The sequence below is a fragment of the Cryptomeria japonica genome, unplaced genomic scaffold (assembly GCF_030272615.1).
Source record: "Cryptomeria japonica unplaced genomic scaffold, Sugi_1.0 HiC_scaffold_195, whole genome shotgun sequence".
Taxonomy (NCBI): domain Eukaryota; kingdom Viridiplantae; phylum Streptophyta; class Pinopsida; order Cupressales; family Cupressaceae; genus Cryptomeria; species Cryptomeria japonica.
Window position 1 is genome coordinate 32,501 of NW_026729017.1, and position 13,912 is coordinate 46,412.

Below are 13,912 nucleotides of genomic sequence, written 5' to 3' on the forward strand. Positions count from 1 at the left end.
CGCGTGCACCTTCGCCGCGGTGGGCACCATGGCGTGCACGAAGTCGGAGCCCGGTTTGCCCCGGGTGTGCACCTCGCGTGCACCTTCGCCGGGGTGGGCACCTCGGCTGGGTTGCGCGCCCTGGTGCGCACCAAGGAGCGCTCCGAAGTGTGCTCCAAGGTGCGGCGTGCACGAAGTCGGAGCCCGGTTTGCCCCGGGTGCGCACCTCGCGTGCACCTTGGCGCGGTGGGCACCATGGCGTGCACGAAGTCGGAGCCCGGTTTGCCCCGGGTGCGCACCCCGCGTGCACCTTCGCCGGGGTGGGCACCTCGGCTGGGTTGCGCGCCCTGGTGCGCACCAAGGAGCGCTCCGAAGTGTGCTCCAAGGTGCGGCGTGCACGAAGTCGGAGCCCGGTTTGCCCCGGGTGCGCACCTCGCGTGCACCTTCGCCGCGGTGGGCACCTTGGCTGGGTTGGGCACCATTGAGCGCTCCGAAGTGTGCTCCAAGGTGCGCACCATGGCCCTCCAAGGTGCGCAGCATGGCGTGCACGAAGTCGGAGCCCGGTTTGCCCCGGGTGCGCACCTCGCGTGCACCTTCGCCAGGGTGGGCACCTCGGTGCGCACACCTTCTCAATGTTTTCTTGCCTTTTCTGGAAATTGGTGAAGGCAGCGCATCAAAGGTGCGCACCTCGGTGTGCTCCGAGGTGCGAACCCGAGAGCGCTCCGAGGTGCCCACGAAGTCGAAAGTCGGGTTAATTGCATTGTTTTCCCCGGGTGCGCTCCGAGGTGCGCAACATCGGTGCGCACCAAGGAGGGCTCCGAAGTGTGCTCCAAGGTGCGCACGATTCGGAGCTCGGTTTGCCCGGGGTGCGCACACCTTGGCTGGGTTGCGCACCCTTTGTGCGCTCCAAGGTGCGCACGAAGTCGGAGCTCGGTTTGCCCCGGGTGCGCACCTTCGCCAGGGTGCGCACCTTGATGCGCACGCCTTGGCTGGGCTGCGCACCTTGGTGGGCGCCATGGTGCGCACCTTTCGTGCGCTCCAAGGTGCGCACGAAGTCGGAGCTCGGTTTGCCCCGGGTGCGCACCTTGGTGGGCGCCATGGTGCACTCCGAGGTGCCCAAGATTGGTGCGCACCAAGGAGCGCTCCGAAGTGCGCTCCAAGGTGCGCAGGTGCGCGCGAAGTCGAAAGTTGGGTTAATTGTCCGGTTTGCCTCGGGTGCGCACCTTGCGTGCACCTTCGCCAGGGTGGGCGCCTTGGTGCGCACACCTTGGCTGGGCTGCGCACCCGGGCGCGCACACCTTGGCACCCGCGTTTCCTTCATTTTAAATTTTTTTTTTTTACAATCTCTCAAGTGGGAAATTCTATAATCTCAACTTTTTTTGCCTTTTCAGGAAACTTTTGAATGGAGCGCATCATTGGTGCGCTCCGAAGTGTGCTCCAAGGTGCGCACCTCTGGTGTGCTCCAAAGCTCTCTCTAGCTGCGTGCACCTGCCCCGGCCGCGCACCCGGCCCCGCCCAGCTTCGCTCACCTGTCCCGGGCGTCTGGTGCGGAACCTTAGAGTAAGAAACATCACCGTGCACCTTGGCCAACGTGCGCGACTCGACCGAGCGCGCACTGGCCGAGGTGCACACCGATTTCACCTGGGTGCGCGCGCAGCACCTCGGGCGCACCGGGGTGCGCGCACAACGCCCGGGTTGCACCGTGGCCTGTGTGCTCGGGGCGCCTCGGGTGCGCGCTCGGTGTCGCCCCCCGCGCGCGCGGTAGTGCGGGCAGCGCACCCCGGCCCGGCCCGGCCCCGACGAGAACGCAAACGGGCAAAAGGTTTATTCAAATAGCATTGCGACGCCCGGCGAAAAACTAAAAAAGGGTGCAACACCGGGACTTCCCGGGAGGTCACCCATCCCAGTACTACTCCGGCCCAAGCGCGCTTAACTGCGGAGTTCTGATGGGATCCGGTGCACTAACGCTGGTATGATCGCACCCGTTATGAGCTTGTCGCAGTGTGTACTTAGCAAACCGCGACCCACGTGCGAATCCACCCCGGCCACCCACCCCCGTCGAGGTGCACACCCTCCCTCGCGAAGTGCGCCCCGTTCGCCAAGTGTGAGCCCTGCCCGGGTGCGCGCACCTTGCTAGGGCGTCGGGTGTGCACCCGGCCCGGCCTACGTGCGTGCACCTGGACGGGGCGTCGTGTGCGTGCAGTGTCCCGTCTGCAACGCGGTGCCCACACACCACCTCGGGCGCAACGACCTGCGCTCACATGTGGGCCGAGTGCACCTTGGTGCATGTTCGGGGCGCCTCGGGTGCACGCTCGATCTTGCCCCGGTGCACCAAGGCGCTCGGTTTGCCCCGGGTGCGCACTTGGTGCAAGGTGGGCACCCAAAATAGGGATCAAGCACCAAAACACAAGTTTCGGGATGCAAAATGGGACCCAAGGACCACAAATGCGTTCCAAGACCCATGATGGGTCCACGAGAACAAAAATGTGTTCCGAGACTTAATAAACAAATATTGGGTTTTAGGAGAAGAAACATGCTCTGATGCCCAAAACGAGAATCGACCCCGAAAAGGCCACAGGCCAAAAGTGGGATGCGAGACAAAAAAAAATGGGACCCGAGGACCAAAATTGGGTTCCCAGGTCGAAGACAGGGCAACCGGACAAGAAACGACCTCTAAGGCTCGAAATGAGTCCCGACGACTAAAACTTGACAAGAAGCACCCATCAGGCACCCAACTCGACACCCATGGGATGCCGACCCACCCGGGCTTCCACCTAGCACACCTTGGCACCCACCCACCCTCGCACCCAACCTCGCACCCAACTTAGCACCTTTGAACCCACATTGGCACTCACCCTGACCCTGGCACCTTGGAACCCACATTGGCACTCACCTTGACCCTGGCACCCACCTTTGCACTCACCTTGGGACCCACCCTGGCTCCCACCTCGGCACCCACCCAGACACCCACATTGGTTCCTTGGCACCCACCTTGGATCCTTGGCACCCACCCCGACACCCACCTTGGCACGCAACTTGGCTACTTGCCACCCACCTTGGCTCCTTGACGCCCACCCCGACAACCACCCCGTGACCTACCCTGGCTAGGGTTGGTGCACACCCACCCTGGTGCCCACCTTGGCACCCACCCCATGACCCACCTTGGCACGCACCTTAGTACCCACCCCGTTACCCACCCTAGGACCCACCCCGTGACCCACCTTGGCCAGGGTGGGTGCCTTGGTGCGCACAACTTGCCTGGGCTGCACACCAGGGCGGGCTCAAGATGGCACCCGCGTTCCGTTTTTTTCACTATCTTTCAAAACGGAAATTTTAAAATCTCGTTTTTTTTTTTTTTTTGCCTTTTCTGGAAATTAGTGAAGGCAGCGCATCAAAGGTGCGCAATGCTGGTGCGAACCCGGGAGCGCTCCGATGTGTGCTCCAAGGTGCGGCGTGCACGAAGTCCGAGCCCGGCTTGCCCCGGGTGCGCACCTCGCGTGCACCTTCGCCGGGGTGAGCACCTTGGCTGGGTTGCGCGCCCTGGTGCGCACCAAGGAGCGCTCTGAAGTGTGCTCCAAGGTGCGGCGTGCACGAAGTCGGAGCTCGGTTTGCCCCGGGTGTGCACCTCGGGTGCGCACCTCGCGTGCACCTTCGCTGCGGTGGGCACCTTGGCTGGGTTGCGCGCCTTGGTGGGCACCATGCAGTGCACGAAGTCGGAGCCCGGTTTGCCCCGGGCGCGCACCTCCGCCAGGGTGGGCACCTTGGTGCGCACAACTTGCCTGGGCTGCGCACCAGGAAGGGCTCAAGATGGCACCCGCGTTCCGTTTTTTTCACTATCTTTCAGAACGGAAATTTTAAAATATCGTTTTTTTTTGCCTTTTCTGGAAATTAGTGAAGGCAGCGCATCAAAGGTGCGCAACGCTGGTGCGAACCTGGGAGCGCTCCGATGTGTGCTCCAAGGTGCGGCGTGCACGAAGTCGGAGCCCGGTTTGCCCCGGGTGCGCCCTGGTGGGCACCATGGTGCGCACCAAGGAGCGCTCCGAAGTGTGCTCCAAGGTGCGGCCTGCACGAAGTCGGAGCCCGGTTTGCCCCGGGCGTGCACCGCGGGTGGGCACCTTGGTGCGCATGCCTTGCCTGGGCTGCGCACCAGGGCGGGCTCAAGATGGCACCCGCGTTCCGTTTTTTTCACTATCTTTCAAAACGGAAATTTTAAAATCTCATTTTTTTTTGCCTTTTCTGGAAATTAGTGAAGGCAGCGCATCAAAGGTGCGCACCTCGCTGCCCACCACGGTGCGCAACGCCGGTGGGCACCCGGGAGTGCTTCGAAGTGTGCTCCAAGGTGCTGCGTGCACGTTGTCGGAGCCCGGTTTGCCCCGGGTGCGCACCTCGCGTGCACCTTCGTCGGGGTGGGCACCTTGGCTGGGTTTGCCCCGGCTGCGCTCCGAAGCGGGGTTATTGGAGCGCCGCCTCTTTTTTTGTCGGAGCGTTTGGTGGGGTTTCTCGCATTGGCTCTTCCCAGGCCCGGTTGCCACCCTGGCGCGCACGAAGTCGGAAGTAGGGTTAATTGCCCGGGTGCGCACCTTTGCCAGGGTGGGCACCTTACCTGGGCTGTGCACCAGGGCGGGCTCAAGATGGCACCCGCGTTCCGTTTTTTTCACTATCTTTCAAAACGGAAATTTTAAAATCTCCTCTTTTTTTTGCCTTTTCTGGAAATTAGTGAAGGCAGCGCATCAAAGGTGCGCACCTCGCTGCCCACCTTGGTGTGCTCTGAGGTGCGCACCCGGGAGCGCTACGAAGTGTGCTCCAAGGTGCGGCGTGCACGTTGTCGGAGCCCGGTTTGCCCCGGGTGCGCACCTCGCCTGCACCTTGGCCGGGGTGGGCACCCTGGCTGGGTTTGCCCAGGGTGCGCTCCGAAGCGGGGTTACTGGAGCGCCCCCTCTTTTTTTGTCAGAGCGTTTGGTGGGGTTTCTCGCATTGGCTCTTCCCAGGCCCGGTTGTTGGGTGCGCTCCCACCCTGGCGCGCGCGAAGTTGGAAGTTGGGTTAATTGCCCGGGCGCGCACCTTCGCCAGGGTGGGCACCTTGGTGCGCACACCTTGGCTGGGCTGCGCACCACGGCGGGCTCAAGATGGCACCAGCATTCCCTTTTTCTCACTATCTTTCAAAACGGAAATTTTAAAATCTCGTTTTTTTTTGCCTTTTATGGAAATTAGTGAAGGCATCGCATCAAAGGTGCGCACCTCGCTGCCCACCTTGGTGTGCTCCGAGGTGCCCACCACGGTGCGCTCCGAGGTGCCCACCACGGTGCGCAACGCCGGTGCGAACCCGGGAGCGCCCCGATGTGTGCTCCAAGGTGCGGCGTGCACGAAGCCGGACCCCGGTTTGCCCCGGGTGCGCACCTCGCGTGCACCTTGGTGCGCACACCTTGGCTGGGTTGCGCGGCCTGGTGGGCACCATGGTGCGCACCAAGGAGCGCTCCGAAGTGTGCTCCAAGGTGCGGCGTGCACGAAGTCCTAGCCCGGTTTGCCCCGGGTGCGCACCTTCGCCGCGGTGGGCACCATGGCGTGCACGAAGTCGGAGCCCGGTTTGTCCCGGGTGCGCACCTCGCGTGCACCTTCGCCGGGGTGGGCACCTCGGCTGGGTTGCGCGCCCTGGTGCGCACCAAGGAGCGCTCCGAAGTGTGCTCCAAGGTGCGGCGTGCACGAAGTCGGAGCCCGGTTTGCCCCGGGTGCGCACCTTCGCCGCGGTGGGCACCCTGGTGCGCACCATGGCGTGCACGAAGTCGGAGCCCGGTTTGCCCCGGGTGCGCACCTCGCGTGCACCTTCGGCGGGGTTGCGCGCCCTGGTGCGCACCAAGGAGCGCTCCGAAGTGTGCTCCAAGGTGCGGCGTGCACGAAGTCGGAGCCCGGTTTGCCCCGGGTGCGCACCTCGCGTGCACCTTCGGCGGGGTTGCGCGCCCTGGTGGGCACCATGGTGCGCACCAAGGAGCGCTCCGAAGTGTGCTCCAAGGTGCGGCGTGCACGAAGTCGGAGCCCGGTTTGCCCCGAGTGCGCACCTCGCGTGCACCTTCGCCGCGGTGGGCACCATGGCGTGCACGAAGTCGGAGCCCGGTTTGCCCCGGGTGCGCACCTCGCGTGCACCTTCGCCGGGGTGGGCACCTCGGCTGGGTTGCGCGCCCTGGTGCGCACCAAGGAGCGCTCCGAAGTGTGCTCCAAGGTGCGGCGTGCACGAAGTCGGAGCCCGGTTTGCCCCGGGTGCGCACCTCGCGTGCACCTTCGCCGCGGTGGGCACCATGGCGTGCACGAAGTCGGAGCCCGGTTTGCCCCGGGTGCGCACCCCGCGTGCACCTTCGCCGGGGTGGGCACCTCGGCTGGGTTGCGCGCCCTGGTGCGCACCAAGGAGCGCTCCGAAGTGTGCTCCAAGGTGCGGCGTGCACGAAGTCGGAGCCCGGTTTGCCCCGGGTGCGCACCTCGCGTGCACCTTCGCCGCGGTGGGCACCTTGGCTGGGTTGGGCACCATTGAGCGCTCCGAAGTGTGCTCCAAGGTGCGCACCATGGCCCTCCAAGGTGCGCAGCATGGCGTGCACGAAGTCGGAGCCCGGTTTGCCCCGGGTGCGCACCTCGCGTGCACCTTCGCCAGGGTGGGCACCTCGGTGCGCACACCTTCTCAATGTTTTCTTGCCTTTTCTGGAAATTGGTGAAGGCAGCGCATCAAAGGTGCGCACCTCGGTGTGCTCCGAGGTGCGAACCCGAGAGCGCTCCGAGGTGCCCACGAAGTCGAAAGTCGGGTTAATTGCATTGTTTTCCCCGGGTGCGCTCCGAGGTGCGCAACATCGGTGCGCACCAAGGAGGGCTCCGAAGTGTGCTCCAAGGTGCGCACGATTCGGAGCTCGGTTTGCCCGGGGTGCGCACACCTTGGCTGGGTTGCGCACCCTTTGTGCGCTCCAAGGTGCGCACGAAGTCGGAGCTCGGTTTGCCCCGGGTGCGCACCTTCGCCAGGGTGCGCACCTTGATGCGCACGCCTTGGCTGGGCTGCGCACCTTGGTGGGCGCCATGGTGCGCACCTTTCGTGCGCTCCAAGGTGCGCACGAAGTCGGAGCTCGGTTTGCCCCGGGTGCGCACCTTGGTGGGCGCCATGGTGCACTCCGAGGTGCCCAAGATTGGTGCGCACCAAGGAGCGCTCCGAAGTGCGCTCCAAGGTGCGCAGGTGCGCGCGAAGTCGAAAGTTGGGTTAATTGTCCGGTTTGCCTCGGGTGCGCACCTTGCGTGCACCTTCGCCAGGGTGGGCGCCTTGGTGCGCACACCTTGGCTGGGCTGCGCACCCGGGCGCGCACACCTTGGCACCCGCGTTTCCTTCATTTTAAATTTTTTTTTTTTACAATCTCTCAAGTGGGAAATTCTATAATCTCAACTTTTTTTGCCTTTTCAGGAAACTTTTGAATGGAGCGCATCATTGGTGCGCTCCGAAGTGTGCTCCAAGGTGCGCACCTCTGGTGTGCTCCAAAGCTCTCTCCAGCTGCGTGCACCTGCCCCGGCCGCGCACCCGGCCCCGCCCAGCTTCGCTCACCTGTCCCGGGCGTCTGGTGCGGAACCTTAGAGTAAGAAACATCACCGTGCACCTTGGCCAACGTGCGCGACTCGACCGAGCGCGCACTGGCCGAGGTGCACACCGATTTCACCTGGGTGCGCGCGCAGCACCTCGGGCGCACCGGGGTGCGCGCACAACGCCCGGGTTGCACCGTGGCCTGTGTGCTCGGGGCGCCTCGGGTGCGCGCTCGGTGTCGCCCCCGCGCGCGCGGTAGTGCGGGCAGCGCACCCCGGCCCGGCCCGGCCCCGACGAGAACGCAAACGGGCAAAAGGTTTATTCAAATAGCATTGCGACGCCCGGCGAAAAACTAAGAAAGGGTGCAACACCGGGACTTCCCGGGAGGTCACCCATCCCAGTACTACTCCGGCCCAAGCGCGCTTAACTGCGGAGTTCTGATGGGATCCGGTGCACTAACGCTGGTATGATCGCACCCGTTATGAGCTTGTCGCAGTGTGTACTTAGCAAACCGCGACCCACGTGCGAATCCACCCCGGCCACCCACCCCCGTCGAGGTGCACACCCTCCCTCGCGAAGTGCGCCCCGTTCGCCAAGTGTGAGCCCTGCCCGGGTGCGCGCACCTTGCTAGGGCGTCGGGTGTGCACCCGGCCCGGCCTACGTGCGTGCACCTGGACGGGGCGTCGTGTGCGTGCAGTGTCCCGTCTGCAACGCGGTGCCCACACACCACCTCGGGCGCAACGACCTGCGCTCACATGTGGGCCGAGTGCACCTTGGTGCATGTTCGGGGCGCCTCGGGTGCACGCTCGATCTTGCCCCGGTGCACCAAGGCGCTCGGTTTGCCCCGGGTGCGCACTTGGTGCAAGGTGGGCACCCAAAATAGGGATCAAGCACCAAAACACAAGTTTCGGGATGCAAAATGGGACCCAAGGACCACAAATGCGTTCCAAGACCCATGATGGGTCCACGAGAACAAAAATGTGTTCCGAGACTTAATAAACAAATATTGGGTTTTAGGAGAAGAAACATGCTCTGATGCCCAAAACGAGAATCGACCCCGAAAAGGCCACAGGCCAAAAGTGGGATGCGAGACAAAAAAAAATGGGACCCGAGGACCAAAATTGGGTTCCCAGGTCGAAGACAGGGCAACCGGACAAGAAACGACCTCTAAGGCTCGAAATGAGTCCCGACGACTAAAACTTGACAAGAAGCACCCATCAGGCACCCAACTCGACACCCATGGGATGCCGACCCACCCGGGCTTCCACCTAGCACACCTTGGCACCCACCCACCCTCGCACCCAACCTCGCACCCAACTTAGCACCTTTGAACCCACATTGGCACTCACCCTGACCCTGGCACCTTGGAACCCACATTGGCACTCACCTTGACCCTGGCACCCACCTTTGCACTCACCTTGGGACCCACCCTGGCTCCCACCTCGGCACCCACCCAGACACCCACCTTGGTTCCTTGGCACCCACCTTGGATCCTTGGCACCCACCCCGACACCCACCTTGGCACGCAACTTGGCTACTTGCCACCCACCTTGGCTCCTTGACGCCCACCCCGACAACCACCCCGTGACCTACCCTGGCTAGGGTTGGTGCACACCCACCCTGGTGCCCACCTTGGCACCCACCCCATGACCCACCTTGGCACGCACCTTAGTACCCACCCCGTTACCCACCCTAGGACCCACCCCGTGACCCACCTTGGCCAGGGTGGGTGCCTTGGTGCGCACAACTTGCCTGGGCTGCACACCAGGGCGGGCTCAAGATGGCACCCGCGTTCCGTTTTTTTCACTATCTTTCAAAACGGAAATTTTAAAATCTCGTTTTTTTTTTTTTTTTGCCTTTTCTGGAAATTAGTGAAGGCAGCGCATCAAAGGTGCGCAATGCTGGTGCGAACCCGGGAGCGCTCCGATGTGTGCTCCAAGGTGCGGCGTGCACGAAGTCCGAGCCCGGCTTGCCCCGGGTGCGCACCTCGCGTGCACCTTCGCCGGGGTGAGCACCTTGGCTGGGTTGCGCGCCCTGGTGCGCACCAAGGAGCGCTCTGAAGTGTGCTCCAAGGTGCGGCGTGCACGAAGTCGGAGCTCGGTTTGCCCCGGGTGTGCACCTCGGGTGCGCACCTCGCGTGCACCTTCGCTGCGGTGGGCACCTTGGCTGGGTTGCGCGCCTTGGTGGGCACCATGCAGTGCACGAAGTCGGAGCCCGGTTTGCCCCGGGCGCGCACCTCCGCCAGGGTGGGCACCTTGGTGCGCACAACTTGCCTGGGCTGCGCACCAGGAAGGGCTCAAGATGGCACCCGCGTTCCGTTTTTTTCACTATCTTTCAGAACGGAAATTTTAAAATATCGTTTTTTTTTGCCTTTTCTGGAAATTAGTGAAGGCAGCGCATCAAAGGTGCGCAACGCTGGTGCGAACCTGGGAGCGCTCCGATGTGTGCTCCAAGGTGCGGCGTGCACGAAGTCGGAGCCCGGTTTGCCCCGGGTGCGCCCTGGTGGGCACCATGGTGCGCACCAAGGAGCGCTCCGAAGTGTGCTCCAAGGTGCGGCCTGCACGAAGTCGGAGCCCGGTTTGCCCCGGGCGTGCACCGCGGGTGGGCACCTTGGTGCGCATGCCTTGCCTGGGCTGCGCACCAGGGCGGGCTCAAGATGGCACCCGCGTTCCGTTTTTTTCACTATCTTTCAAAACGGAAATTTTAAAATCTCATTTTTTTTTGCCTTTTCTGGAAATTAGTGAAGGCAGCGCATCAAAGGTGCGCACCTCGCTGCCCACCACGGTGCGCAACGCCGGTGGGCACCCGGGAGTGCTTCGAAGTGTGCTCCAAGGTGCTGCGTGCACGTTGTCGGAGCCCGGTTTGCCCCGGGTGCGCACCTCGCGTGCACCTTCGTCGGGGTGGGCACCTTGGCTGGGTTTGCCCCGGCTGCGCTCCGAAGCGGGGTTATTGGAGCGCCGCCTCTTTTTTTGTCGGAGCGTTTGGTGGGGTTTCTCGCATTGGCTCTTCCCAGGCCCGGTTGCCACCCTGGCGCGCACGAAGTCGGAAGTAGGGTTAATTGCCCGGGTGCGCACCTTTGCCAGGGTGGGCACCTTACCTGGGCTGTGCACCAGGGCGGGCTCAAGATGGCACCCGCGTTCCGTTTTTTTCACTATCTTTCAAAACGGAAATTTTAAAATCTCCTCTTTTTTTTGCCTTTTCTGGAAATTAGTGAAGGCAGCGCATCAAAGGTGCGCACCTCGCTGCCCACCTTGGTGTGCTCTGAGGTGCGCACCCGGGAGCGCTACGAAGTGTGCTCCAAGGTGCGGCGTGCACGTTGTCGGAGCCCGGTTTGCCCCGGGTGCGCACCTCGCCTGCACCTTGGCCGGGGTGGGCACCCTGGCTGGGTTTGCCCAGGGTGCGCTCCGAAGCGGGGTTACTGGAGCGCCCCCTCTTTTTTTGTCAGAGCGTTTGGTGGGGTTTCTCGCATTGGCTCTTCCCAGGCCCGGTTGTTGGGTGCGCTCCCACCCTGGCGCGCGCGAAGTTGGAAGTTGGGTTAATTGCCCGGGCGCGCACCTTCGCCAGGGTGGGCACCTTGGTGCGCACACCTTGGCTGGGCTGCGCACCAGGGCGGGCTCAAGATGGCACCAGCATTCCCTTTTTCTCACTATCTTTCAAAACGGAAATTTTAAAATCTCGTTTTTTTTTGCCTTTTATGGAAATTAGTGAAGGCATCGCATCAAAGGTGCGCACCTCGCTGCCCACCTTGGTGTGCTCCGAGGTGCCCACCACGGTGCGCTCCGAGGTGCCCACCACGGTGCGCAACGCCGGTGCGAACCCGGGAGCGCCCCGATGTGTGCTCCAAGGTGCGGCGTGCACGAAGCCGGACCCCGGTTTGCCCCGGGTGCGCACCTCGCGTGCACCTTGGTGCGCACACCTTGGCTGGGTTGCGCGGCCTGGTGGGCACCATGGTGCGCACCAAGGAGCGCTCCGAAGTGTGCTCCAAGGTGCGGCGTGCACGAAGTCCTAGCCCGGTTTGCCCCGGGTGCGCACCTTCGCCGCGGTGGGCACCATGGCGTGCACGAAGTCGGAGCCCGGTTTGCCCCGGGTGCGCACCTCGCGTGCACCTTCGCCGGGGTGGGCACCTCGGCTGGGTTGCGCGCCCTGGTGCGCACCAAGGAGCGCTCCGAAGTGTGCTCCAAGGTGCGGCGTGCACGAAGTCGGAGCCCGGTTTGCCCCGGGTGCGCACCTTCGCCGCGGTGGGCACCCTGGTGCGCACCATGGCGTGCACGAAGTCGGAGCCCGGTTTGCCCCGGGTGCGCACCTCGCGTGCACCTTCGGCGGGGTTGCGCGCCCTGGTGCGCACCAAGGAGCGCTCCGAAGTGTGCTCCAAGGTGCGGCGTGCACGAAGTCGGAGCCCGGTTTGCCCCGGGTGCGCACCTCGCGTGCACCTTCGGCGGGGTTGCGCGCCCTGGTGGGCACCATGGTGCGCACCAAGGAGCGCTCCGAAGTGTGCTCCAAGGTGCGGCGTGCACGAAGTCGGAGCCCGGTTTGCCCCGGGTGCGCACCTCGCGTGCACCTTCGCCGCGGTGGGCACCATGGCGTGCACGAAGTCGGAGCCCGGTTTGCCCCGGGTGCGCACCTCGCGTGCACCTTCGCCGGGGTGGGCACCTCGGCTGGGTTGCGCGCCCTGGTGCGCACCAAGGAGCGCTCCGAAGTGTGCTCCAAGGTGCGGCGTGCACGAAGTCGGAGCCCGGTTTGCCCCGGGTGCGCACCTCGCGTGCACCTTCGCCGCGGTGGGCACCATGGCGTGCACGAAGTCGGAGCCCGGTTTGCCCCGGGTGCGCACCCCGCGTGCACCTTCGCCGGGGTGGGCACCTCGGCTGGGTTGCGCGCCCTGGTGCGCACCAAGGAGCGCTCCGAAGTGTGCTCCAAGGTGCGGCGTGCACGAAGTCGGAGCCCGGTTTGCCCCGGGTGCGCACCTCGCGTGCACCTTCGCCGCGGTGGGCACCTTGGCTGGGTTGGGCACCATTGAGCGCTCCGAAGTGTGCTCCAAGGTGCGCACCATGGCCCTCCAAGGTGCGCAGCATGGCGTGCACGAAGTCGGAGCCCGGTTTGCCCCGGGTGCGCACCTCGCGTGCACCTTCGCCAGGGTGGGCACCTCGGTGCGCACACCTTCTCAATGTTTTCTTGCCTTTTCTGGAAATTGGTGAAGGCAGCGCATCAAAGGTGCGCACCTCGGTGTGCTCCGAGGTGCGAACCCGAGAGCGCTCCGAGGTGCCCACGAAGTCGAAAGTCGGGTTAATTGCATTGTTTTCCCCGGGTGCGCTCCGAGGTGCGCAACATCGGTGCGCACCAAGGAGGGCTCCGAAGTGTGCTCCAAGGTGCGCACGATTCGGAGCTCGGTTTGCCCGGGGTGCGCACACCTTGGCTGGGTTGCGCACCCTTTGTGCGCTCCAAGGTGCGCACGAAGTCGGAGCTCGGTTTGCCCCGGGTGCGCACCTTCGCCAGGGTGCGCACCTTGATGCGCACGCCTTGGCTGGGCTGCGCACCTTGGTGGGCGCCATGGTGCGCACCTTTCGTGCGCTCCAAGGTGCGCACGAAGTCGGAGCTCGGTTTGCCCCGGGTGCGCACCTTGGTGGGCGCCATGGTGCACTCCGAGGTGCCCAAGATTGGTGCGCACCAAGGAGCGCTCCGAAGTGCGCTCCAAGGTGCGCAGGTGCGCGCGAAGTCGAAAGTTGGGTTAATTGTCCGGTTTGCCTCGGGTGCGCACCTTGCGTGCACCTTCGCCAGGGTGGGCGCCTTGGTGCGCACACCTTGGCTGGGCTGCGCACCCGGGCGCGCACACCTTGGCACCCGCGTTTCCTTCATTTTAAATTTTTTTTTTTTACAATCTCTCAAGTGGGAAATTCTATAATCTCAACTTTTTTTGCCTTTTCAGGAAACTTTTGAATGGAGCGCATCATTGGTGCGCTCCGAAGTGTGCTCCAAGGTGCGCACCTCTGGTGTGCTCCAAAGCTCTCTCCAGCTGCGTGCACCTGCCCCGGCCGCGCACCCGGCCCCGCCCAGCTTCGCTCACCTGTCCCGGGCGTCTGGTGCGGAACCTTAGAGTAAGAAACATCACCGTGCACCTTGGCCAACGTGCGCGACTCGACCGAGCGCGCACTGGCCGAGGTGCACACCGATTTCACCTGGGTGCGCGCGCAGCACCTCGGGCGCACCGGGGTGCGCGCACAACGCCCGGGTTGCACCGTGGCCTGTGTGCTCGGGGCGCCTCGGGTGCGCGCTCGGTGTCGCCCCCGCGCGCGCGGTAGTGCGGGCAGCGCACCCCGGCCCGGCCCGGCCCCGACGAGAACGCAAACGGGCAAAAGGTTTATTCAAATAGCATTGCGACGCCCGGCGAAAAACTAAAAA

At 63.9% G+C, this 13,912-nt stretch overlaps 2 non-coding genes across 2 annotated transcripts; both read right to left on the reverse strand.

Moving 5' to 3' along the window:
* Positions 1-1,844: 1,844 nt before the first annotated feature.
* On the reverse strand, positions 1,845-1,963 carry LOC131868114 (5S ribosomal RNA). The gene has a single exon (XR_009366607.1). It is a non-coding gene; the product is annotated as a 5S ribosomal RNA (ribosomal RNA).
* Positions 1,964-7,878: 5,915 nt separating this feature from the next.
* On the reverse strand, positions 7,879-7,997 carry LOC131868126 (5S ribosomal RNA). Its single transcript, XR_009366618.1, has one exon. It is a non-coding gene; the product is annotated as a 5S ribosomal RNA (ribosomal RNA).
* Between the last annotated feature and the right edge of the window lie 5,915 nt (positions 7,998-13,912).